The sequence below is a fragment of the Stenella coeruleoalba genome (genome assembly GCF_951394435.1).
Source record: "Stenella coeruleoalba genome assembly, chromosome: 19".
Taxonomy (NCBI): Eukaryota; Metazoa; Chordata; class Mammalia; order Artiodactyla; family Delphinidae; genus Stenella; species Stenella coeruleoalba.
The window spans coordinates 21,709,699-21,732,210 of record NC_137165.1 but is presented as its reverse complement, the minus strand read 5'-3'; positions in this window follow the sequence as shown (position 1 = coordinate 21,732,210).

Sequence of the window (22,512 nt, the reverse complement as noted above, 5' to 3'; positions counted from 1 at the left end):
GCGCCCCCGCCGGCGCGCGCCGTGGTGGGAGGGGCCTGAGGAGGTGGGGCCTGCAGCGCGGCCCGGCGGGGGCGGAGCCGGCGGCCCCCGCCGCGGGCGAGTAAAGGAGAAGGCGGGCGGAGCGGGAGGCAAAAAGCCTACAGCACCCGGTATTCCCAGGCGGTCTCCCATCCAAGTACTAACCAGGCCCGACCCTGCTTAGCTTCCGAGATCAGACGAGATCGGGCGCGTTCAGGGTGGTATGGCCGTAGACGGGGGCGGGGGCCGCGGGCTGCCTCTTGAGCCGCAGTTTCGCTGGCGCTGGCGCCTTAACGCCAGCCTGGCGGCCGGCCCGCCCCGGCAGGGCCCCCTCGCCCGCCCAGGAAGGGGGAACGGAGGTCTCGGGTATCGGGCGGTGGCGGAAGGTTTGGCGACCACCTCCCAGCCCAGGGCGGCCGTGACCCGGCAAACCCTTCGGCGCTTGGCGCCCCGCCCAACATCCCGCACGTCGCCCACAGGGACGTGGCCCCGGAGGCTTCAGGGCCCGGGGCCCGCGGTCCCTTGGGCATCGGCCCTGCCCGCCCACGCGGCGCTAGGCGCAGCCCGGCCGCAGCCCGGGCCGGCCCTCCTGCCCGACAGCAGCTGGCCCAAAGCCACTGGGAGCCACCATTGAGTCGCCACGGCCCCTCAGCCCCGGCAAGGCCACCCCTGCCCCACACCCCCCGCCGAGCTCAGGACCCCGCCCCTGGTGGCCGGCAGGCCCGGGGAAGCGGCCCCTGCCCTCGATCCCGCTCCCGCACCCGGCCGCGGTGACACGCCAGAGGGGCGGGGTGGGGGGGGGGCTTTTGTCGGAGGGAGCTGTGGAGGGACACACCGGCACACAGGTGGCGGCGCCGGGGCTGGGCGCCGGTGGGGGCGGCCAGGTGCAGGTCGAGGGGCTCGTGGGCCGAAAGGACGGCAACTGGGCCCGCGGCGGAGTCTGGGTCTGGAGGGCTCTGAGCCTCCATCCGCTCTGGTGCCTCGGGGCTACCGGCCCGAAGCCTGGTAGCGCGACACCCCACCGGCCCACAGACGTAGCCTCCCCAGCTGTGCTCACAGCGAGTCCAACCGCAGCCTGCACCCCTCCACGGGACACTTGGATTACTCCCGCGATCCCCACGAGGTGCGGCACCCGGCGGCCGAATGGGCTGAGATCCTGCCCTTGCGGCGCCCTGTGGCCACCTCCGCCTCCCTCACGGTACTGGCCGAGGCCTCGGACCAGCGGGCCCCGGCTCCCAGCTCAGCGCTGCTCCTCCGCCCCTCTCACCTCCTGCCCGACGTCCAGGCTACCGAGCACCCTCCACCCCCGCCCACCTTCATGCCACTCAGCCGGAACCCAGGAGGCAATGCCAACTACCAGGTGTATGACAGTCTGGTGCTGAAGCGGCAACCGCAGGAGGACCAAGCGCGGGCCAACTCGCTGCTGCCTTCCACCTCGGCCTCCAGGCCCTCTCTGCACGGGAGCCAGACTGGGAAAATGAACTTACCAGCAGCAAATGGGGGTGGGGGCAGGGGCAGGGGGCGGCAGGGCATGGAGAGAGGAATAAAGAGCGCCAGAGTCCAGGAAACATTGGTGGTCTGTGGCTTGGAAGCGCCACTCCTTCTGCCAGCCTGGGTCCCTGCGCTTGGCTTCCTGCAATAAGAAGCCAGTGTCCCCTTCTTGGCCTGAGGGTCCCTTTGGTTTAGTGGCCACAGTTCTGCCAGCAGGCCCCTCCTGGTCCTATACCATGCACTAAGTACATCTGCAGCTGCAGACTCCAAACCCCTGGTCTCTGGGCACCTCCTCTGTGTCTCAGCTGTCCCTGTCCACAGAGAGCCTCATACAAGAAGCTGCTTCCAAACTGGGAGGTTCCACATCTGGGCAGGTCCAGCTCCAGGCCCAGTGAAGGGCATGAAGAAGGCTGAGGCTCTGGACTCCAGCCAGGCCTTCAGCAGGCCTCTGAGGCCCAGGTCTTCCTAGTCTCAAGAGGGGCCAAGAGACGCAATGTGTCATTTGAACAAGTGAGTCAGTGGGCGGTGAGCGAATGAATGACCGCTCGAGGGGATGTATGCCGGCCACCGGGCCCTGTTTGACTGTCCAGGCTCAGCTTACCTGACCCTGGTTACCAGGGAATGCCACTCTGGGCCCTCCTTTTCATCCCCCTCCCTCACTGTGACCTCACCACCTGCCCCATTATGACCCAATCTGGCTCCCAGTTAAAACTGGAGGGCAGGGGGCCCAGGCAGTCCTGGGACCAACGGCCATGGGTGAGCGAAACTACTACCGAGCCGAGCCGTTCACTGGCCCCATCCCCAGGAAATGCCAGGAGCAAGGATACTCAATTCTTCTGAGCCCGGTCAGCTTCATCTTGCTCAACGTGGGGATCAACGTGGTGACTATGGTCAGGGCAGGATCTGTGCAGCGCGGTTGGGGGAGCCCTGGGGTCTTGAAGGGGCTGAGGTGGGAGGGCTGCTGGGGTGTGACCGGACAAGGGTTGGATTTCAGGGCTCACCCTACTCCCGGCCTCCCCTCTCCCCTTCTTCCCTCAACTCTGGAGGCATCTGAAGAGATTCTTGCGGGCACTTTTCAATCGTATTTTCCACAAAGGTGAGTGGGCGCCGGCGTGGGTTCAGGGGATGTGGGCCTGTCCCCTTTCTTCTATCCCTGCCTTGATTCTCAGCCCCTCAGGAACCCAGGCCCTGACCCATCTCGCCTTTCCCCACAGACAAGCAAGCCAGCTGTGTAGGCAGCCATCGCATGTGCATGCGCTGCTCCGTGGATCCCAAGAACCTGTGCTCAAGAGTTTCTTCCCGCTTCTGCCATCGCCCAAGCTTCCTGCTCGGGCAGGCAAACCACCTTGACTACTGCCTGCAGCGGGGCCCGGCGGGGGCGGAGCCGGCGGCCCCCGCCGCGGGCGAGTAAAGGAGAAGGCGGGCGGAGCGGGAGGCAAAAAGCCTACAGCACCCGGTATTCCCAGGCGGTCTCCCATCCAAGTACTAACCAGGCCCGACCCTGCTTAGCTTCCGAGATCAGACGAGATCGGGCGCGTTCAGGGTGGTATGGCCGTAGACGGGGGCGGGGGCCGCGGGCTGCCTCTTGAGCCGCAGTTTCGCTGGCGCTGGCGCCTTAACGCCAGCCTGGCGGCCGGCCCGCCCCGGCAGGGCCCCCTCGCCCGCCCAGGCAGGGGGAACGGAGGTCTCGGGTATCGGGCGGCGGCGGAGGGTTTGGCGACCACCTCCCAGCCCAGGGCGGCCGTGACCCGGCAAACCCTTCGGCGCTTGGCGCCCCGCCCAACATCCCGCACGTCGCCCACAGGGACGTGGCCCCGGAGGCTTCAGGGCCCGGGGCCCGCGGTCCCTTGGGCATCGGCCCTGCCCGCCCACGCGGCGCTAGGCGCAGCCCGGCCGCAGCCCGGGCCGGCCCTCCTGCCCGACAGCAGCTGGCCCGAAGCCACTGGGAGCCACCATTGAGTCGCCACGGCCCCTCAGCCCCGGCAAGGCCACCCTTGCCCCCACAACCCCCGCCGAGCTCAGGACCCCGCCCCTGGTGGCCGGCAGGCCCGGGGAAGCGGCCCCTGCCCTCGATCCCGCTCCCGCACCCGGCCGCGGTGACACGCCAGAGGGGCGGGGTGGGGGGGGGGGCTTTTGTCGGAGGGAGCTGTGGAGGGACACACCGGCACACAGGTGGCGGCGCCGGGGCTGGGCGCCGGTGTGGGCGGCCAGGTGCAGGTCGAGGGGCTCGCGGGCCGAAAGGACGGCAGCTGGGCCCGCGGCGGAGTCTGGGTCCGGGCCGGCCACCCCGGGAGCGTCTGGGGTGCGGCTGCCTTCCAGGGCCGCCTTCTGGCCGCCTGGCCGGCCGGGCCGGCGGGGAGCGCCCCCGCCGGCGCGCGCCGTGGTGGGAGGGGCCTGAGGAGGTGGGGCCTGCAGCGCGGCCCGGCGGGGGCGGAGCCGGCGGCCCCCGCCGCGGGCGAGTAAAGGAGAAGGCGGGCGGAGCGGGAGGCAAAAAGCCTACAGCACCCGGTATTCCCAGGCGGTCTCCCATCCAAGTACTAACCAGGCCCGACCCTGCTTAGCTTCCGAGATCAGACGAGATCGGGCGCGTTCAGGGTGGTATGGCCGTAGACGGGGGCGGGGGCCGCGGGCTGCCTCTTGAGCCGCAGTTTCGCTGGCGCTGGCGCCTTAACGCCAGCCTGGCGGCCGGCCCGCCCCGGCAGGGCCCCCTCGCCCGCCCAGGAAGGGGGAACGGAGGTCTCGGGTATCGGGCGGTGGCGGAAGGTTTGGCGACCACCTCCCAGCCCAGGGCGGCCGTGACCCGGCAAACCCTTCGGCGCTTGGCGCCCCGCCCAACATCCCGCACGTCGCCCACAGGGACGTGGCCCCGGAGGCTTCAGGGCCCGGGGCCCGCGGTCCCTTGGGCATCGGCCCTGCCCGCCCACGCGGCGCTAGGCGCAGCCCGGCCGCAGCCCGGGCCGGCCCTCCTGCCCGACAGCAGCTGGCCCAAAGCCACTGGGAGCCACCATTGAGTCGCCACGGCCCCTCAGCCCCGGCAAGGCCACCCCTGCCCCACACCCCCCGCCGAGCTCAGGACCCCGCCCCTGGTGGCCGGCAGGCCCGGGGAAGCGGCCCCTGCCCTCGATCCCGCTCCCGCACCCGGCCGCGGTGACACGCCAGAGGGGCGGGGTGGGGGGGGGGCTTTTGTCGGAGGGAGCTGTGGAGGGACACACCGGCACACAGGTGGCGGCGCCGGGGCTGGGCGCCGGTGGGGGCGGCCAGGTGCAGGTCGAGGGGCTCGTGGGCCGAAAGGACGGCAACTGGGCCCGCGGCGGAGTCTGGGTCTGGAGGGCTCTGAGCCTCCATCCGCTCTGGTGCCTCGGGGCTACCGGCCCGAAGCCTGGTAGCGCGACACCCCACCGGCCCACAGACGTAGCCTCCCCAGCTGTGCTCACAGCGAGTCCAACCGCAGCCTGCACCCCTCCACGGGACACTTGGATTACTCCCGCGATCCCCACGAGGTGCGGCACCCGGCGGCCGAATGGGCTGAGATCCTGCCCTTGCGGCGCCCTGTGGCCACCTCCGCCTCCCTCACGGTACTGGCCGAGGCCTCGGACCAGCGGGCCCCGGCTCCCAGCTCAGCGCTGCTCCTCCGCCCCTCTCACCTCCTGCCCGACGTCCAGGCTACCGAGCACCCTCCACCCCCGCCCACCTTCATGCCACTCAGCCGGAACCCAGGAGGCAATGCCAACTACCAGGTGTATGACAGTCTGGTGCTGAAGCGGCAACCGCAGGAGGACCAAGCGCGGGCCAACTCACTGCTGCCTTCCACCTCGGCCTCCAGGCCCTCTCTGCACGGGAGCCAGACTGGGAAAATGAACTTACCAGCAGCAAATGGGGGTGGGGGCAGGGGCAGGGGGCGGCAGGGCATGGAGAGAGGAATAAAGAGCGCCAGAGTCCAGGAAACATTGGTGGTCTGTGGCTTGGAAGCGCCACTCCTTCTGCCAGCCTGGGTCCCTGCGCTTGGCTTCCTGCAATAAGAAGCCAGTGTCCCCTTCTTGGCCTGAGGGTCCCTTTGGTTTAGTGGCCACAGTTCTGCCAGCAGGCCCCTCCTGGTCCTATACCATGCACTAAGTACATCTGCAGCTGCAGACTCCAAACCCCTGGTCTCTGGGCACCTCCTCTGTGTCTCAGCTGTCCCTGTCCACAGAGAGCCTCATACAAGAAGCTGCTTCCAAACTGGGAGGTTCCACATCTGGGCAGGTCCAGCTCCAGGCCCAGTGAAGGGCATGAAGAAGGCTGAGGCTCTGGACTCCAGCCAGGCCTTCAGCAGGCCTCTGAGGCCCAGGTCTTCCTAGTCTCAAGAGGGGCCAAGAGACGCAATGTGTCATTTGAACAAGTGAGTCAGTGGGCGGTGAGCGAATGAATGACCGCTCGAGGGGATGTATGCCGGCCACCGGGCCCTGTTTGACTGTCCAGGCTCAGCTTACCTGACCCTGGTTACCAGGGAATGCCACTCTGGGCCCTCCTTTTCATCCCCCTCCCTCACTGTGACCTCACCACCTGCCCCATTATGACCCAGTCTGGCTCCCAGTTAAAACTGGAGGGCAGGGGGCCCAGGCAGTCCTGGGACCAACGGCCATGGGTGAGCGAAACTACTACCGAGCCGAGCCGTTCACTGGCCCCATCCCCAGGAAATGCCAGGAGCAAGGATACTCAATTCTTCTGAGCCCGGTCAGCTTCATCTTGCTCAACGTGGGGATCAACGTGGTGACTATGGTCAGGGCAGGATCTGTGCAGCGCGGTTGGGGGAGCCCTGGGGTCTTGAAGGGGCTGAGGTGGGAGGGCTGCTGGGGTGTGACCGGACAAGGGTTGGATTTCAGGGCTCACCCTGCTCCCGGCCTCCCCTCTCCCCTTCTTCCCTCAACTCTGGAGGCATCTGAAGAGATTCTTGCGGGCACTTTTCAATCGTATTTTCCACAAAGGTGAGTGGGCGCCGGCGTGGGTTCAGGGGATGTGGGCCTGTCCCCTTTCTTCTATCCCTGCCTTGATTCTCAGCCCCTCAGGAACCCAGGCCCTGACCCATCTCGCCTTTCCCCACAGACAAGCAAGCCAGCTGTGTAGGCAGCCATCGCATGTGCATGCGCTGCTCCGTGGATCCCAAGAACCTGTGCTCAAGAGTTTCTTCCCGCTTCTGCCATCGCCCAAGCTTCCTGCTCGGGCAGGCAAACCACCTTGACTACTGCCTGCAGCGGGGCCCGGCGGGGGCGGAGCCGGCGGCCCCCGCCGCGGGCGAGTAAAGGAGAAGGCGGGCGGAGCGGGAGGCAAAAAGCCTACAGCACCCGGTATTCCCAGGCGGTCTCCCATCCAAGTACTAACCAGGCCCGACCCTGCTTAGCTTCCGAGATCAGACGAGATCGGGCGCGTTCAGGGTGGTATGGCCGTAGACGGGGGCGGGGGCCGCGGGCTGCCTCTTGAGCCGCAGTTTCGCTGGCGCTGGCGCCTTAACGCCAGCCTGGCGGCCGGCCCGCCCCGGCAGGGCCCCCTCGCCCGCCCAGGCAGGGGGAACGGAGGTCTCGGGTATCGGGCGGCGGCGGAGGGTTTGGCGACCACCTCCCAGCCCAGGGCGGCCGTGACCCGGCAAACCCTTCGGCGCTTGGCGCCCCGCCCAACATCCCGCACGTCGCCCACAGGGACGTGGCCCCGGAGGCTTCAGGGCCCGGGGCCCGCGGTCCCTTGGGCATCGGCCCTGCCCGCCCACGCGGCGCTAGGCGCAGCCCGGCCGCAGCCCGGGCCGGCCCTCCTGCCCGACAGCAGCTGGCCCGAAGCCACTGGGAGCCACCATTGAGTCGCCACGGCCCCTCAGCCCCGGCAAGGCCACCCTTGCCCCCACAACCCCCGCCGAGCTCAGGACCCCGCCCCTGGTGGCCGGCAGGCCCGGGGAAGCGGCCCCTGCCCTCGATCCCGCTCCCGCACCCGGCCGCGGTGACACGCCAGAGGGGCGGGGTGGGGGGGGGGGCTTTTGTCGGAGGGAGCTGTGGAGGGACACACCGGCACACAGGTGGCGGCGCCGGGGCTGGGCGCCGGTGTGGGCGGCCAGGTGCAGGTCGAGGGGCTCGCGGGCCGAAAGGACGGCAGCTGGGCCCGCGGCGGAGTCTGGGTCCGGGCCGGCCACCCCGGGAGCGTCTGGGGTGCGGCTGCCTTCCAGGGCCGCCTTCTGGCCGCCTGGCCGGCCGGGCCGGCGGGGAGCGCCCCCGCCGGCGCGCGCCGTGGTGGGAGGGGCCTGAGGAGGTGGGGCCTGCAGCGCGGCCCGGCGGGGGCGGAGCCGGCGGCCCCCGCCGCGGGCGAGTAAAGGAGAAGGCGGGCGGAGCGGGAGGCAAAAAGCCTACAGCACCCGGTATTCCCAGGCGGTCTCCCATCCAAGTACTAACCAGGCCCGACCCTGCTTAGCTTCCGAGATCAGACGAGATCGGGCGCGTTCAGGGTGGTATGGCCGTAGACGGGGGCGGGGGCCGCGGGCTGCCTCTTGAGCCGCAGTTTCGCTGGCGCTGGCGCCTTAACGCCAGCCTGGCGGCCGGCCCGCCCCGGCAGGGCCCCCTCGCCCGCCCAGGAAGGGGGAACGGAGGTCTCGGGTATCGGGCGGTGGCGGAAGGTTTGGCGACCACCTCCCAGCCCAGGGCGGCCGTGACCCGGCAAACCCTTCGGCGCTTGGCGCCCCGCCCAACATCCCGCACGTCGCCCACAGGGACGTGGCCCCGGAGGCTTCAGGGCCCGGGGCCCGCGGTCCCTTGGGCATCGGCCCTGCCCGCCCACGCGGCGCTAGGCGCAGCCCGGCCGCAGCCCGGGCCGGCCCTCCTGCCCGACAGCAGCTGGCCCAAAGCCACTGGGAGCCACCATTGAGTCGCCACGGCCCCTCAGCCCCGGCAAGGCCACCCCTGCCCCACACCCCCCGCCGAGCTCAGGACCCCGCCCCTGGTGGCCGGCAGGCCCGGGGAAGCGGCCCCTGCCCTCGATCCCGCTCCCGCACCCGGCCGCGGTGACACGCCAGAGGGGCGGGGTGGGGGGGGGGCTTTTGTCGGAGGGAGCTGTGGAGGGACACACCGGCACACAGGTGGCGGCGCCGGGGCTGGGCGCCGGTGGGGGCGGCCAGGTGCAGGTCGAGGGGCTCGTGGGCCGAAAGGACGGCAACTGGGCCCGCGGCGGAGTCTGGGTCTGGAGGGCTCTGAGCCTCCATCCGCTCTGGTGCCTCGGGGCTACCGGCCCGAAGCCTGGTAGCGCGACACCCCACCGGCCCACAGACGTAGCCTCCCCAGCTGTGCTCACAGCGAGTCCAACCGCAGCCTGCACCCCTCCACGGGACACTTGGATTACTCCCGCGATCCCCACGAGGTGCGGCACCCGGCGGCCGAATGGGCTGAGATCCTGCCCTTGCGGCGCCCTGTGGCCACCTCCGCCTCCCTCACGGTACTGGCCGAGGCCTCGGACCAGCGGGCCCCGGCTCCCAGCTCAGCGCTGCTCCTCCGCCCCTCTCACCTCCTGCCCGACGTCCAGGCTACCGAGCACCCTCCACCCCCGCCCACCTTCATGCCACTCAGCCGGAACCCAGGAGGCAATGCCAACTACCAGGTGTATGACAGTCTGGTGCTGAAGCGGCAACCGCAGGAGGACCAAGCGCGGGCCAACTCACTGCTGCCTTCCACCTCGGCCTCCAGGCCCTCTCTGCACGGGAGCCAGACTGGGAAAATGAACTTACCAGCAGCAAATGGGGGTGGGGGCAGGGGCAGGGGGCGGCAGGGCATGGAGAGAGGAATAAAGAGCGCCAGAGTCCAGGAAACATTGGTGGTCTGTGGCTTGGAAGCGCCACTCCTTCTGCCAGCCTGGGTCCCTGCGCTTGGCTTCCTGCAATAAGAAGCCAGTGTCCCCTTCTTGGCCTGAGGGTCCCTTTGGTTTAGTGGCCACAGTTCTGCCAGCAGGCCCCTCCTGGTCCTATACCATGCACTAAGTACATCTGCAGCTGCAGACTCCAAACCCCTGGTCTCTGGGCACCTCCTCTGTGTCTCAGCTGTCCCTGTCCACAGAGAGCCTCATACAAGAAGCTGCTTCCAAACTGGGAGGTTCCACATCTGGGCAGGTCCAGCTCCAGGCCCAGTGAAGGGCATGAAGAAGGCTGAGGCTCTGGACTCCAGCCAGGCCTTCAGCAGGCCTCTGAGGCCCAGGTCTTCCTAGTCTCAAGAGGGGCCAAGAGACGCAATGTGTCATTTGAACAAGTGAGTCAGTGGGCGGTGAGCGAATGAATGACCGCTCGAGGGGATGTATGCCGGCCACCGGGCCCTGTTTGACTGTCCAGGCTCAGCTTACCTGACCCTGGTTACCAGGGAATGCCACTCTGGGCCCTCCTTTTCATCCCCCTCCCTCACTGTGACCTCACCACCTGCCCCATTATGACCCAGTCTGGCTCCCAGTTAAAACTGGAGGGCAGGGGGCCCAGGCAGTCCTGGGACCAACGGCCATGGGTGAGCGAAACTACTACCGAGCCGAGCCGTTCACTGGCCCCATCCCCAGGAAATGCCAGGAGCAAGGATACTCAATTCTTCTGAGCCCGGTCAGCTTCATCTTGCTCAACGTGGGGATCAACGTGGTGACTATGGTCAGGGCAGGATCTGTGCAGCGCGGTTGGGGGAGCCCTGGGGTCTTGAAGGGGCTGAGGTGGGAGGGCTGCTGGGGTGTGACCGGACAAGGGTTGGATTTCAGGGCTCACCCTGCTCCCGGCCTCCCCTCTCCCCTTCTTCCCTCAACTCTGGAGGCATCTGAAGAGATTCTTGCGGGCACTTTTCAATCGTATTTTCCACAAAGGTGAGTGGGCGCCGGCGTGGGTTCAGGGGATGTGGGCCTGTCCCCTTTCTTCTATCCCTGCCTTGATTCTCAGCCCCTCAGGAACCCAGGCCCTGACCCATCTCGCCTTTCCCCACAGACAAGCAAGCCAGCTGTGTAGGCAGCCATCGCATGTGCATGCGCTGCTCCGTGGATCCCAAGAACCTGTGCTCAAGAGTTTCTTCCCGCTTCTGCCATCGCCCAAGCTTCCTGCTCGGGCAGGCAAACCACCTTGACTACTGCCTGCAGCGGGGCCCGGCGGGGGCGGAGCCGGCGGCCCCCGCCGCGGGCGAGTAAAGGAGAAGGCGGGCGGAGCGGGAGGCAAAAAGCCTACAGCACCCGGTATTCCCAGGCGGTCTCCCATCCAAGTACTAACCAGGCCCGACCCTGCTTAGCTTCCGAGATCAGACGAGATCGGGCGCGTTCAGGGTGGTATGGCCGTAGACGGGGGCGGGGGCCGCGGGCTGCCTCTTGAGCCGCAGTTTCGCTGGCGCTGGCGCCTTAACGCCAGCCTGGCGGCCGGCCCGCCCCGGCAGGGCCCCCTCGCCCGCCCAGGCAGGGGGAACGGAGGTCTCGGGTATCGGGCGGCGGCGGAGGGTTTGGCGACCACCTCCCAGCCCAGGGCGGCCGTGACCCGGCAAACCCTTCGGCGCTTGGCGCCCCGCCCAACATCCCGCACGTCGCCCACAGGGACGTGGCCCCGGAGGCTTCAGGGCCCGGGGCCCGCGGTCCCTTGGGCATCGGCCCTGCCCGCCCACGCGGCGCTAGGCGCAGCCCGGCCGCAGCCCGGGCCGGCCCTCCTGCCCGACAGCAGCTGGCCCGAAGCCACTGGGAGCCACCATTGAGTCGCCACGGCCCCTCAGCCCCGGCAAGGCCACCCTTGCCCCCACAACCCCCGCCGAGCTCAGGACCCCGCCCCTGGTGGCCGGCAGGCCCGGGGAAGCGGCCCCTGCCCTCGATCCCGCTCCCGCACCCGGCCGCGGTGACACGCCAGAGGGGCGGGGTGGGGGGGGGGGCTTTTGTCGGAGGGAGCTGTGGAGGGACACACCGGCACACAGGTGGCGGCGCCGGGGCTGGGCGCCGGTGTGGGCGGCCAGGTGCAGGTCGAGGGGCTCGCGGGCCGAAAGGACGGCAGCTGGGCCCGCGGCGGAGTCTGGGTCCGGGCCGGCCACCCCGGGAGCGTCTGGGGTGCGGCTGCCTTCCAGGGCCGCCTTCTGGCCGCCTGGCCGGCCGGGCCGGCGGGGAGCGCCCCCGCCGGCGCGCGCCGTGGTGGGAGGGGCCTGAGGAGGTGGGGCCTGCAGCGCGGCCCGGCGGGGGCGGAGCCGGCGGCCCCCGCCGCGGGCGAGTAAAGGAGAAGGCGGGCGGAGCGGGAGGCAAAAAGCCTACAGCACCCGGTATTCCCAGGCGGTCTCCCATCCAAGTACTAACCAGGCCCGACCCTGCTTAGCTTCCGAGATCAGACGAGATCGGGCGCGTTCAGGGTGGTATGGCCGTAGACGGGGGCGGGGGCCGCGGGCTGCCTCTTGAGCCGCAGTTTCGCTGGCGCTGGCGCCTTAACGCCAGCCTGGCGGCCGGCCCGCCCCGGCAGGGCCCCCTCGCCCGCCCAGGAAGGGGGAACGGAGGTCTCGGGTATCGGGCGGTGGCGGAAGGTTTGGCGACCACCTCCCAGCCCAGGGCGGCCGTGACCCGGCAAACCCTTCGGCGCTTGGCGCCCCGCCCAACATCCCGCACGTCGCCCACAGGGACGTGGCCCCGGAGGCTTCAGGGCCCGGGGCCCGCGGTCCCTTGGGCATCGGCCCTGCCCGCCCACGCGGCGCTAGGCGCAGCCCGGCCGCAGCCCGGGCCGGCCCTCCTGCCCGACAGCAGCTGGCCCAAAGCCACTGGGAGCCACCATTGAGTCGCCACGGCCCCTCAGCCCCGGCAAGGCCACCCCTGCCCCACACCCCCCGCCGAGCTCAGGACCCCGCCCCTGGTGGCCGGCAGGCCCGGGGAAGCGGCCCCTGCCCTCGATCCCGCTCCCGCACCCGGCCGCGGTGACACGCCAGAGGGGCGGGGTGGGGGGGGGGCTTTTGTCGGAGGGAGCTGTGGAGGGACACACCGGCACACAGGTGGCGGCGCCGGGGCTGGGCGCCGGTGGGGGCGGCCAGGTGCAGGTCGAGGGGCTCGTGGGCCGAAAGGACGGCAACTGGGCCCGCGGCGGAGTCTGGGTCTGGAGGGCTCTGAGCCTCCATCCGCTCTGGTGCCTCGGGGCTACCGGCCCGAAGCCTGGTAGCGCGACACCCCACCGGCCCACAGACGTAGCCTCCCCAGCTGTGCTCACAGCGAGTCCAACCGCAGCCTGCACCCCTCCACGGGACACTTGGATTACTCCCGCGATCCCCACGAGGTGCGGCACCCGGCGGCCGAATGGGCTGAGATCCTGCCCTTGCGGCGCCCTGTGGCCACCTCCGCCTCCCTCACGGTACTGGCCGAGGCCTCGGACCAGCGGGCCCCGGCTCCCAGCTCAGCGCTGCTCCTCCGCCCCTCTCACCTCCTGCCCGACGTCCAGGCTACCGAGCACCCTCCACCCCCGCCCACCTTCATGCCACTCAGCCGGAACCCAGGAGGCAATGCCAACTACCAGGTGTATGACAGTCTGGTGCTGAAGCGGCAACCGCAGGAGGACCAAGCGCGGGCCAACTCGCTGCTGCCTTCCACCTCGGCCTCCAGGCCCTCTCTGCACGGGAGCCAGACTGGGAAAATGAACTTACCAGCAGCAAATGGGGGTGGGGGCAGGGGCAGGGGGCGGCAGGGCATGGAGAGAGGAATAAAGAGCGCCAGAGTCCAGGAAACATTGGTGGTCTGTGGCTTGGAAGCGCCACTCCTTCTGCCAGCCTGGGTCCCTGCGCTTGGCTTCCTGCAATAAGAAGCCAGTGTCCCCTTCTTGGCCTGAGGGTCCCTTTGGTTTAGTGGCCACAGTTCTGCCAGCAGGCCCCTCCTGGTCCTATACCATGCACTAAGTACATCTGCAGCTGCAGACTCCAAACCCCTGGTCTCTGGGCACCTCCTCTGTGTCTCAGCTGTCCCTGTCCACAGAGAGCCTCATACAAGAAGCTGCTTCCAAACTGGGAGGTTCCACATCTGGGCAGGTCCAGCTCCAGGCCCAGTGAAGGGCATGAAGAAGGCTGAGGCTCTGGACTCCAGCCAGGCCTTCAGCAGGCCTCTGAGGCCCAGGTCTTCCTAGTCTCAAGAGGGGCCAAGAGACGCAATGTGTCATTTGAACAAGTGAGTCAGTGGGCGGTGAGCGAATGAATGACCGCTCGAGGGGATGTATGCCGGCCACCGGGCCCTGTTTGACTGTCCAGGCTCAGCTTACCTGACCCTGGTTACCAGGGAATGCCACTCTGGGCCCTCCTTTTCATCCCCCTCCCTCACTGTGACCTCACCACCTGCCCCATTATGACCCAGTCTGGCTCCCAGTTAAAACTGGAGGGCAGGGGGCCCAGGCAGTCCTGGGACCAACGGCCATGGGTGAGCGAAACTACTACCGAGCCGAGCCGTTCACTGGCCCCATCCCCAGGAAATGCCAGGAGCAAGGATACTCAATTCTTCTGAGCCCGGTCAGCTTCATCTTGCTCAACGTGGGGATCAACGTGGTGACTATGGTCAGGGCAGGATCTGTGCAGCGCGGTTGGGGGAGCCCTGGGGTCTTGAAGGGGCTGAGGTGGGAGGGCTGCTGGGGTGTGACCGGACAAGGGTTGGATTTCAGGGCTCACCCTGCTCCCGGCCTCCCCTCTCCCCTTCTTCCCTCAACTCTGGAGGCATCTGAAGAGATTCTTGCGGGCACTTTTCAATCGTATTTTCCACAAAGGTGAGTGGGCGCCGGCGTGGGTTCAGGGGATGTGGGCCTGTCCCCTTTCTTCTATCCCTGCCTTGATTCTCAGCCCCTCAGGAACCCAGGCCCTGACCCATCTCGCCTTTCCCCACAGACAAGCAAGCCAGCTGTGTAGGCAGCCATCGCATGTGCATGCGCTGCTCCGTGGATCCCAAGAACCTGTGCTCAAGAGTTTCTTCCCGCTTCTGCCATCGCCCAAGCTTCCTGCTCGGGCAGGCAAACCACCTTGACTACTGCCTGCAGCGGGGCCCGGCGGGGGCGGAGCCGGCGGCCCCCGCCGCGGGCGAGTAAAGGAGAAGGCGGGCGGAGCGGGAGGCAAAAAGCCTACAGCACCCGGTATTCCCAGGCGGTCTCCCATCCAAGTACTAACCAGGCCCGACCCTGCTTAGCTTCCGAGATCAGACGAGATCGGGCGCGTTCAGGGTGGTATGGCCGTAGACGGGGGCGGGGGCCGCGGGCTGCCTCTTGAGCCGCAGTTTCGCTGGCGCTGGCGCCTTAACGCCAGCCTGGCGGCCGGCCCGCCCCGGCAGGGCCCCCTCGCCCGCCCAGGCAGGGGGAACGGAGGTCTCGGGTATCGGGCGGCGGCGGAGGGTTTGGCGACCACCTCCCAGCCCAGGGCGGCCGTGACCCGGCAAACCCTTCGGCGCTTGGCGCCCCGCCCAACATCCCGCACGTCGCCCACAGGGACGTGGCCCCGGAGGCTTCAGGGCCCGGGGCCCGCGGTCCCTTGGGCATCGGCCCTGCCCGCCCACGCGGCGCTAGGCGCAGCCCGGCCGCAGCCCGGGCCGGCCCTCCTGCCCGACAGCAGCTGGCCCGAAGCCACTGGGAGCCACCATTGAGTCGCCACGGCCCCTCAGCCCCGGCAAGGCCACCCTTGCCCCCACAACCCCCGCCGAGCTCAGGACCCCGCCCCTGGTGGCCGGCAGGCCCGGGGAAGCGGCCCCTGCCCTCGATCCCGCTCCCGCACCCGGCCGCGGTGACACGCCAGAGGGGCGGGGTGGGGGGGGGGGCTTTTGTCGGAGGGAGCTGTGGAGGGACACACCGGCACACAGGTGGCGGCGCCGGGGCTGGGCGCCGGTGTGGGCGGCCAGGTGCAGGTCGAGGGGCTCGCGGGCCGAAAGGACGGCAGCTGGGCCCGCGGCGGAGTCTGGGTCCGGGCCGGCCACCCCGGGAGCGTCTGGGGTGCGGCTGCCTTCCAGGGCCGCCTTCTGGCCGCCTGGCCGGCCGGGCCGGCGGGGAGCGCCCCCGCCGGCGCGCGCCGTGGTGGGAGGGGCCTGAGGAGGTGGGGCCTGCAGCGCGGCCCGGCGGGGGCGGAGCCGGCGGCCCCCGCCGCGGGCGAGTAAAGGAGAAGGCGGGCGGAGCGGGAGGCAAAAAGCCTACAGCACCCGGTATTCCCAGGCGGTCTCCCATCCAAGTACTAACCAGGCCCGACCCTGCTTAGCTTCCGAGATCAGACGAGATCGGGCGCGTTCAGGGTGGTATGGCCGTAGACGGGGGCGGGGGCCGCGGGCTGCCTCTTGAGCCGCAGTTTCGCTGGCGCTGGCGCCTTAACGCCAGCCTGGCGGCCGGCCCGCCCCGGCAGGGCCCCCTCGCCCGCCCAGGAAGGGGGAACGGAGGTCTCGGGTATCGGGCGGTGGCGGAAGGTTTGGCGACCACCTCCCAGCCCAGGGCGGCCGTGACCCGGCAAACCCTTCGGCGCTTGGCGCCCCGCCCAACATCCCGCACGTCGCCCACAGGGACGTGGCCCCGGAGGCTTCAGGGCCCGGGGCCCGCGGTCCCTTGGGCATCGGCCCTGCCCGCCCACGCGGCGCTAGGCGCAGCCCGGCCGCAGCCCGGGCCGGCCCTCCTGCCCGACAGCAGCTGGCCCAAAGCCACTGGGAGCCACCATTGAGTCGCCACGGCCCCTCAGCCCCGGCAAGGCCACCCCTGCCCCACACCCCCCGCCGAGCTCAGGACCCCGCCCCTGGTGGCCGGCAGGCCCGGGGAAGCGGCCCCTGCCCTCGATCCCGCTCCCGCACCCGGCCGCGGTGACACGCCAGAGGGGCGGGGTGGGGGGGGGGCTTTTGTCGGAGGGAGCTGTGGAGGGACACACCGGCACACAGGTGGCGGCGCCGGGGCTGGGCGCCGGTGGGGGCGGCCAGGTGCAGGTCGAGGGGCTCGTGGGCCGAAAGGACGGCAACTGGGCCCGCGGCGGAGTCTGGGTCTGGAGGGCTCTGAGCCTCCATCCGCTCTGGTGCCTCGGGGCTACCGGCCCGAAGCCTGGTAGCGCGACACCCCACCGGCCCACAGACGTAGCCTCCCCAGCTGTGCTCACAGCGAGTCCAACCGCAGCCTGCACCCCTCCACGGGACACTTGGATTACTCCCGCGATCCCCACGAGGTGCGGCACCCGGCGGCCGAATGGGCTGAGATCCTGCCCTTGCGGCGCCCTGTGGCCACCTCCGCCTCCCTCACGGTACTGGCCGAGGCCTCGGACCAGCGGGCCCCGGCTCCCAGCTCAGCGCTGCTCCTCCGCCCCTCTCACCTCCTGCCCGACGTCCAGGCTACCGAGCACCCTCCACCCCCGCCCACCTTCATGCCACTCAGCCGGAACCCAGGAGGCAATGCCAACTACCAGGTGTATGACAGTCTGGTGCTGAAGCGGCAACCGCAGGAGGACCAAGCGCGGGCCAACTCGCTGCTGCCTTCCACCTCGGCCTCCAGGCCCTCTCTGCACGGGAGCCAGACTGGGAAAATGAACTTACCAGCAGCAAATGGGGGTGGGGGCAGGGGCAGGGGGCGGCAGGGCATGGAGAGAGGAATAAAGAGCGCCAGAGTCCAGGAAACATTGGTGGTCTGTGGCTTGGAAGCGCCACTCCTTCTGCCAGCCTGGGTCCCTGCGCTTGGCTTCCTGCAATAAGAAGCCAGTGTCCCCTTCTTGGCCTGAGGGTCCCTTTGGTTTAGTGGCCACAGTTCTGCCAGCAGGCCCCTCCTGGTCCTATACCATGCACTAAGTACATCTGCAGCTGCAGACTCCAAACCCCTGGTCTCTGGGCACCTCCTCTGTGTCTCAGCTGTCCCTGTCCACAGAGAGCCTCATACAAGAAGCTGCTTCCAAACTGGGAGGTTCCACATCTGGGCAGGTCCAGCTCCAGGCCCAGTGAAGGGCATGAAGAAGGCTGAGGCTCTGGACTCCAGCCAGGCCTTCAGCAGGCCTCTGAGGCCCAGGTCTTCCTAGTCTCAAGAGGGGCCAAGAGACGCAATGTGTCATTTGAACAAGTGAGTCAGTGGGCGGTGAGCGAATGAATGACCGCTCGAGGGGATGTATGCCGGCCACCGGGCCCTGTTTGACTGTCCAGGCTCAGCTTACCTGACCCTGGTTACCAGGGAATGCCACTCTGGGCCCTCCTTTTCATCCCCCTCCCTCACTGTGACCTCACCACCTGCCCCATTATGACCCAGTCTGGCTCCCAGTTAAAACTGGAGGGCAGGGGGCCCAGGCAGTCCTGGGACCAACGGCCATGGGTGAGCGAAACTACTACCGAGCCGAGCCGTTCACTGGCCCCATCCCCAGGAAATGCCAGGAGCAAGGATACTCAATTCTTCTGAGCCCGGTCAGCTTCATCTTGCTCAACGTGGGGATCAACGTGGTGACTATGGTCAGGGCAGGATCTGTGCAGCGCGGTTGGGGGAGCCCTGGGGTCTTGAAGGGGCTGAGGTGGGAGGGCTGCTGGGGTGTGACCGGACAAGGGTTGGATTTCAGGGCTCACCCTGCTCCCGGCCTCCCCCCTCCCCTTCTTCCCTCAACTCTGGAGGCATCTGAAGAGATTCTTGCGGGCACTTTTCAATCGTATTTTCCACAAAGGTGAGTGGGCGCCGGCGTGGGTTCAGGGGATGTGGGCCTGTCCCCTTTCTTCTATCCCTGCCTTGATTCTCAGCCCCTCAGGAACCCAGGCCCTGACCCATCTCGCCTTTCCCCACAGACAAGCAAGCCAGCTGTGTAGGCAGCCATCGCATGTGCATGCGCTGCTCCGTGGATCCCAAGAACCTGTGCTCAAGAGTTTCTTCCCGCTTCTGCCATCGCCCAAGCTTCCTGCTCGGGCAGGCAAACCACCTTGACTACTGCCTGCAGCGGGGCCCGGCGGGGGCGGAGCCGGCGGCCCCCGCCGCGGGCGAGTAAAGGAGAAGGCGGGCGGAGCGGGAGGCAAAAAGCCTACAGCACCCGGTATTCCCAGGCGGTCTCCCATCCAAGTACTAACCAGGCCCGACCCTGCTTAGCTTCCGAGATCAGACGAGATCGGGCGCGTTCAGGGTGGTATGGCCGTAGACGGGGGCGGGGGCCGCGGGCTGCCTCTTGAGCCGCAGTTTCGCTGGCGCTGGCGCCTTAACGCCAGCCTGGCGGCCGGCCCGCCCCGGCAGGGCCCCCTCGCCCGCCCAGGCAGGGGGAACGGAGGTCTCGGGTATCGGGCGGCGGCGGAGGGTTTGGCGACCACCTCCCAGCCCAGGGCGGCCGTGACCCGGCAAACCCTTCGGCGCTTGGCGCCCCGCCCAACATCCCGCACGTCGCCCACAGGGACGTGGCCCCGGAGGCTTCAGGGCCCGGGGCCCGCGGTCCCTTGGGCATCGGCCCTGCCCGCCCACGCGGCGCTAGGCGCAGCCCGGCCGCAGCCCGGGCCGGCCCTCCTGCCCGACAGCAGCTGGCCCGAAGCCACTGGGAGCCACCATTGAGTCGCCACGGCCCCTCAGCCCAGGCAAGGCCACCCTTGCCCCCACAACCCCCGCCGAGCTCAGGACCCCGCCCCTGGTGGCCGGCAGGCCCGGGGAAGCGGCCCCTGCCCTCGATCCCGCTCCCGCACCCGGCCGCGGTGACACGCCAGAGGGGCGGGGTGGGGGGGGGCTTTTGTCGGAGGGAGCTGTGGAGGGACACACCGGCACACAGGTGGCGGCGCCGGGGCTGGGCGCCGGTGTGGGCGGCCAGGTGCAGGTCGAGGGGCTCGCGGGCCGAAAGGACGGCAGCTGGGCCCGCGGCGGAGTCTGGGTCCGGGCCGGCCACCCCGGGAGCGTCTGGGGTGCGGCTGCCTTCCAGGGCCGCCTTCTGGCCGCCTGGCCGGCCGGGCCGGCGGGGAGCGCCCCCGCCGGCGCGCGCCGTGGTGGGAGGGGCCTGAGGAGGTGGGGCCTGCAGCGCGGCCCGGCGGGGGCGGAGCCGGCGGCCCCCGCCGCGGGCGAGTAAAGGAGAAGGCGGGCGGAGCGGGAGGCAAAAAGCCTACAGCACCCGGTATTCCCAGGCGGTCTCCCATCCAAGTACTAACCAGGCCCGACCCTGCTTAGCTTCCGAGATCAGACGAGATCGGGCGCGTTCAGGGTGGTATGGCCGTAGACGGGGGCGGGGGCCGCGGGCTGCCTCTTGAGCCGCAGTTTCGCTGGCGCTGGCGCCTTAACGCCAGCCTGGCGGCCGGCCCGCCCCGGCAGGGCCCCCTCGCCCGCCCAGGAAGGGGGAACGGAGGTCTCGGGTATCGGGCGATGGCGGAAGGTTTGGCGACCACCTCCCAGCCCAGGGCGGCCGTGACCCGGCAAACCCTTCGGCGCTTGGCGCCCCGCCCAAGATCCCGCACGTCGCCCACAGGGACGTGGCCCCGGAGGCTTCAGGGCCCGGGGCCCGCGGTCCCTTGGGCATCGGCCCTGCCCGCCCACGCGGCGCTAGGCGCAGCCCGGCCGCAGCCCGGGCCGCCCCTCCTGCCCGACAGCAGCTGGCCCAAAGCCACTGGGAGCCACCATTGAGTCGCCACGGCCCCTCAGCCCCGGCAAGGCCACCCCTGCCCCACACCCCCCGCCGAGCTCAGGACCCCGCCCCTGGTGGCCGGCAGGCCCGGGGAAGCGGCCCCTGCCCTCGATCCCGCTCCCGCACCCGGCCGCGGTGACACGCCAGAGGGGCGGGGTGGGGGGGGGCTTTTGTCGGAGGGAGCTGTGGAGGGACACACCGGCACACAGGTGGCGGCGCCGGGGCTGGGCGCCGGTGGGGGCGGCCAGGTGCAGGTCGAGGGGCTCGTGGGCCGAAAGGACGGCAACTGGGCCCGCGGCGGAGTCTGGGTCTGGAGGGCTCTGAGCCTCCATCCGCTCTGGTGCCTCGGGGCTACCGGCCCGAAGCCTGGTAGCGCGACACCCCACCGGCCCACAGACGTAGCCTCCCCAGCTGTGCTCACAGCGAGTCCAACCGCAGCCTGCACCCCTCCACGGGACACTTGGATTACTCCCGCGATCCCCACGAGGTGCGGCACCCGGCGGCCGAATGGGCTGAGATCCTGCCCTTGCGGCGCCCTGTGGCCACCTCCGCCTCCCTCACGGTACTGGCCGAGGCCTCGGACCAGCGGGCCCCGGCTCCCAGCTCAGCGCTGCTCCTCCGCCCCTCTCACCTCCTGCCCGACGTCCAGGCTACCGAGCACCCTCCACCCCCGCCCACCTTCATGCCACTCAGCCGGAACCCAGGAGGCAATGCCAACTACCAGGTGTATGACAGTCTGGTGCTGAAGCGGCAACCGCAGGAGGACCAAGCGCGGGCCAACTTGCTGCTGCCTTCCACCTCGGCCTCCAGGCCCTCTCTGCACGGGAGCCAGACTGGGAAAATGAACTTACCAGCAGCAAATGGGGGCGGGGGCAGGGGCAGGGGGCAGCAGGGCATGGAGAGAGGAATAAAGAGCGCCAGAGTCCAGGAAACATTGGTGGTCTGTGGCTTGGAAGCGCCACTCCTTCTGCCAGCCTGGGTCCCTGCGCTTGGCTTCCTGCAATAAGAAGCCAGTGTCCCCTTCTTGGCCTGAGGGTCCCTTTGGTTTAGTGGCCACAGTTCTGCCAGCAGGCCCCTCCTGGTCCTATACCATGCACTAAGTACATCTGCAGCTGCAGACTCCAAACCCCTGGTCTCTGGGCACCTCCTCTGTGTCTCAGCTGTCCCTGTCCACAGAGAGCCTCATACAAGAAGCTGCTTCCAAACTGGGAGGTTCCACATCTGGGCAGGTCCAGCTCCAGGCCCAGTGAAGGGCATGAAGAAGGCTGAGGCTCTGGACTCCAGCCAGGCCTTCAGCAGGCCTCTGAGGCCCAGGTCTTCCTAGTCTCAAGAGGGGCCAAGAGACGCAATGTGTCATTTGAACAAGTGAGTCAGTGGGCGGTGAGCGAATGAATGACCGCTCGAGGGGATGTATGCCGGCCACCGGGCCCTGTTTGACTGTCCAGGCTCAGCTTACCTGACCCTGGTTACCAGGGAATGCCGCTCTGGGCCCTCCTTTTCATCCCCCTCCCTCACTGTGACCTCACCACCTGCCCCATTATGACCCAGTCTGGCTCCCAGTTAAAACTGGAGGGCAGGGGGCCCAGGCAGTCCTGGGACCAACGGCCATGGGTGAGCGAAACTACTACCGAGCCGAGCCGTTCACTGGCCCCATCCCCAGGAAATGCCAGGAGCAAGGATACTCAATTCTTCTGAGCCCGGTCAGCTTCATCTTGCTCAACGTGGGGATCAACGTGGTGACTATGGTCAGGGCAGGATCTGTGCAGCGCGGTTGGGGGAGCCCTGGGGTCTTGAAGGGGCTGAGGTGGGAGGGCTGCTGGGGTGTGACCGGACAAGGGTTGGATTTCAGGGCTCACCCTGCTCCCGGCCTCCCCCCTCCCCTTCTTCCCTCAACTCTGGAGGCATCTGAAGAGATTCTTGCGGGCACTTTTCAATCGTATTTTCCACAAAGGTGAGTGGGCGCCGGCGTGGGTTCAGGGGATGTGGGCCTGTCCCCTTTCTTCTATCCCTGCCTTGATTCTCAGCCCCTCAGGAACCCAGGCCCTGACCCATCTCGCCTTTCCCCACAGACAAGCAAGCCAGCTGTGTAGGCAGCCATCGCATGTGCATGCGCTGCTCCGTGGATCCCAAGAACCTGTGCTCAAGAGTTTCTTCCCGCTTCTGCCATCGCCCAAGCTTCCTGCTCGGGCAGGCAAACCACCTTGACTACTGCCTGCAGCGGGGCCCGGCGGGGGCGGAGCCGGCGGCCCCCGCCGCGGGCGAGTAAAGGAGAAGGCGGGCGGAGCGGGAGGCAAAAAGCCTACAGCACCCGGTATTCCCAGGCGGTCTCCCATCCAAGTACTAACCAGGCCCGACCCTGCTTAGCTTCCGAGATCAGACGAGATCGGGCGCGTTCAGGGTGGTATGGCCGTAGACGGGGGCGGGGGCCGCGGGCTGCCTCTTGAGCCGCAGTTTCGCTGGCGCTGGCGCCTTAACGCCAGCCTGGCGGCCGGCCCGCCCCGGCAGGGCCCCCTCGCCCGCC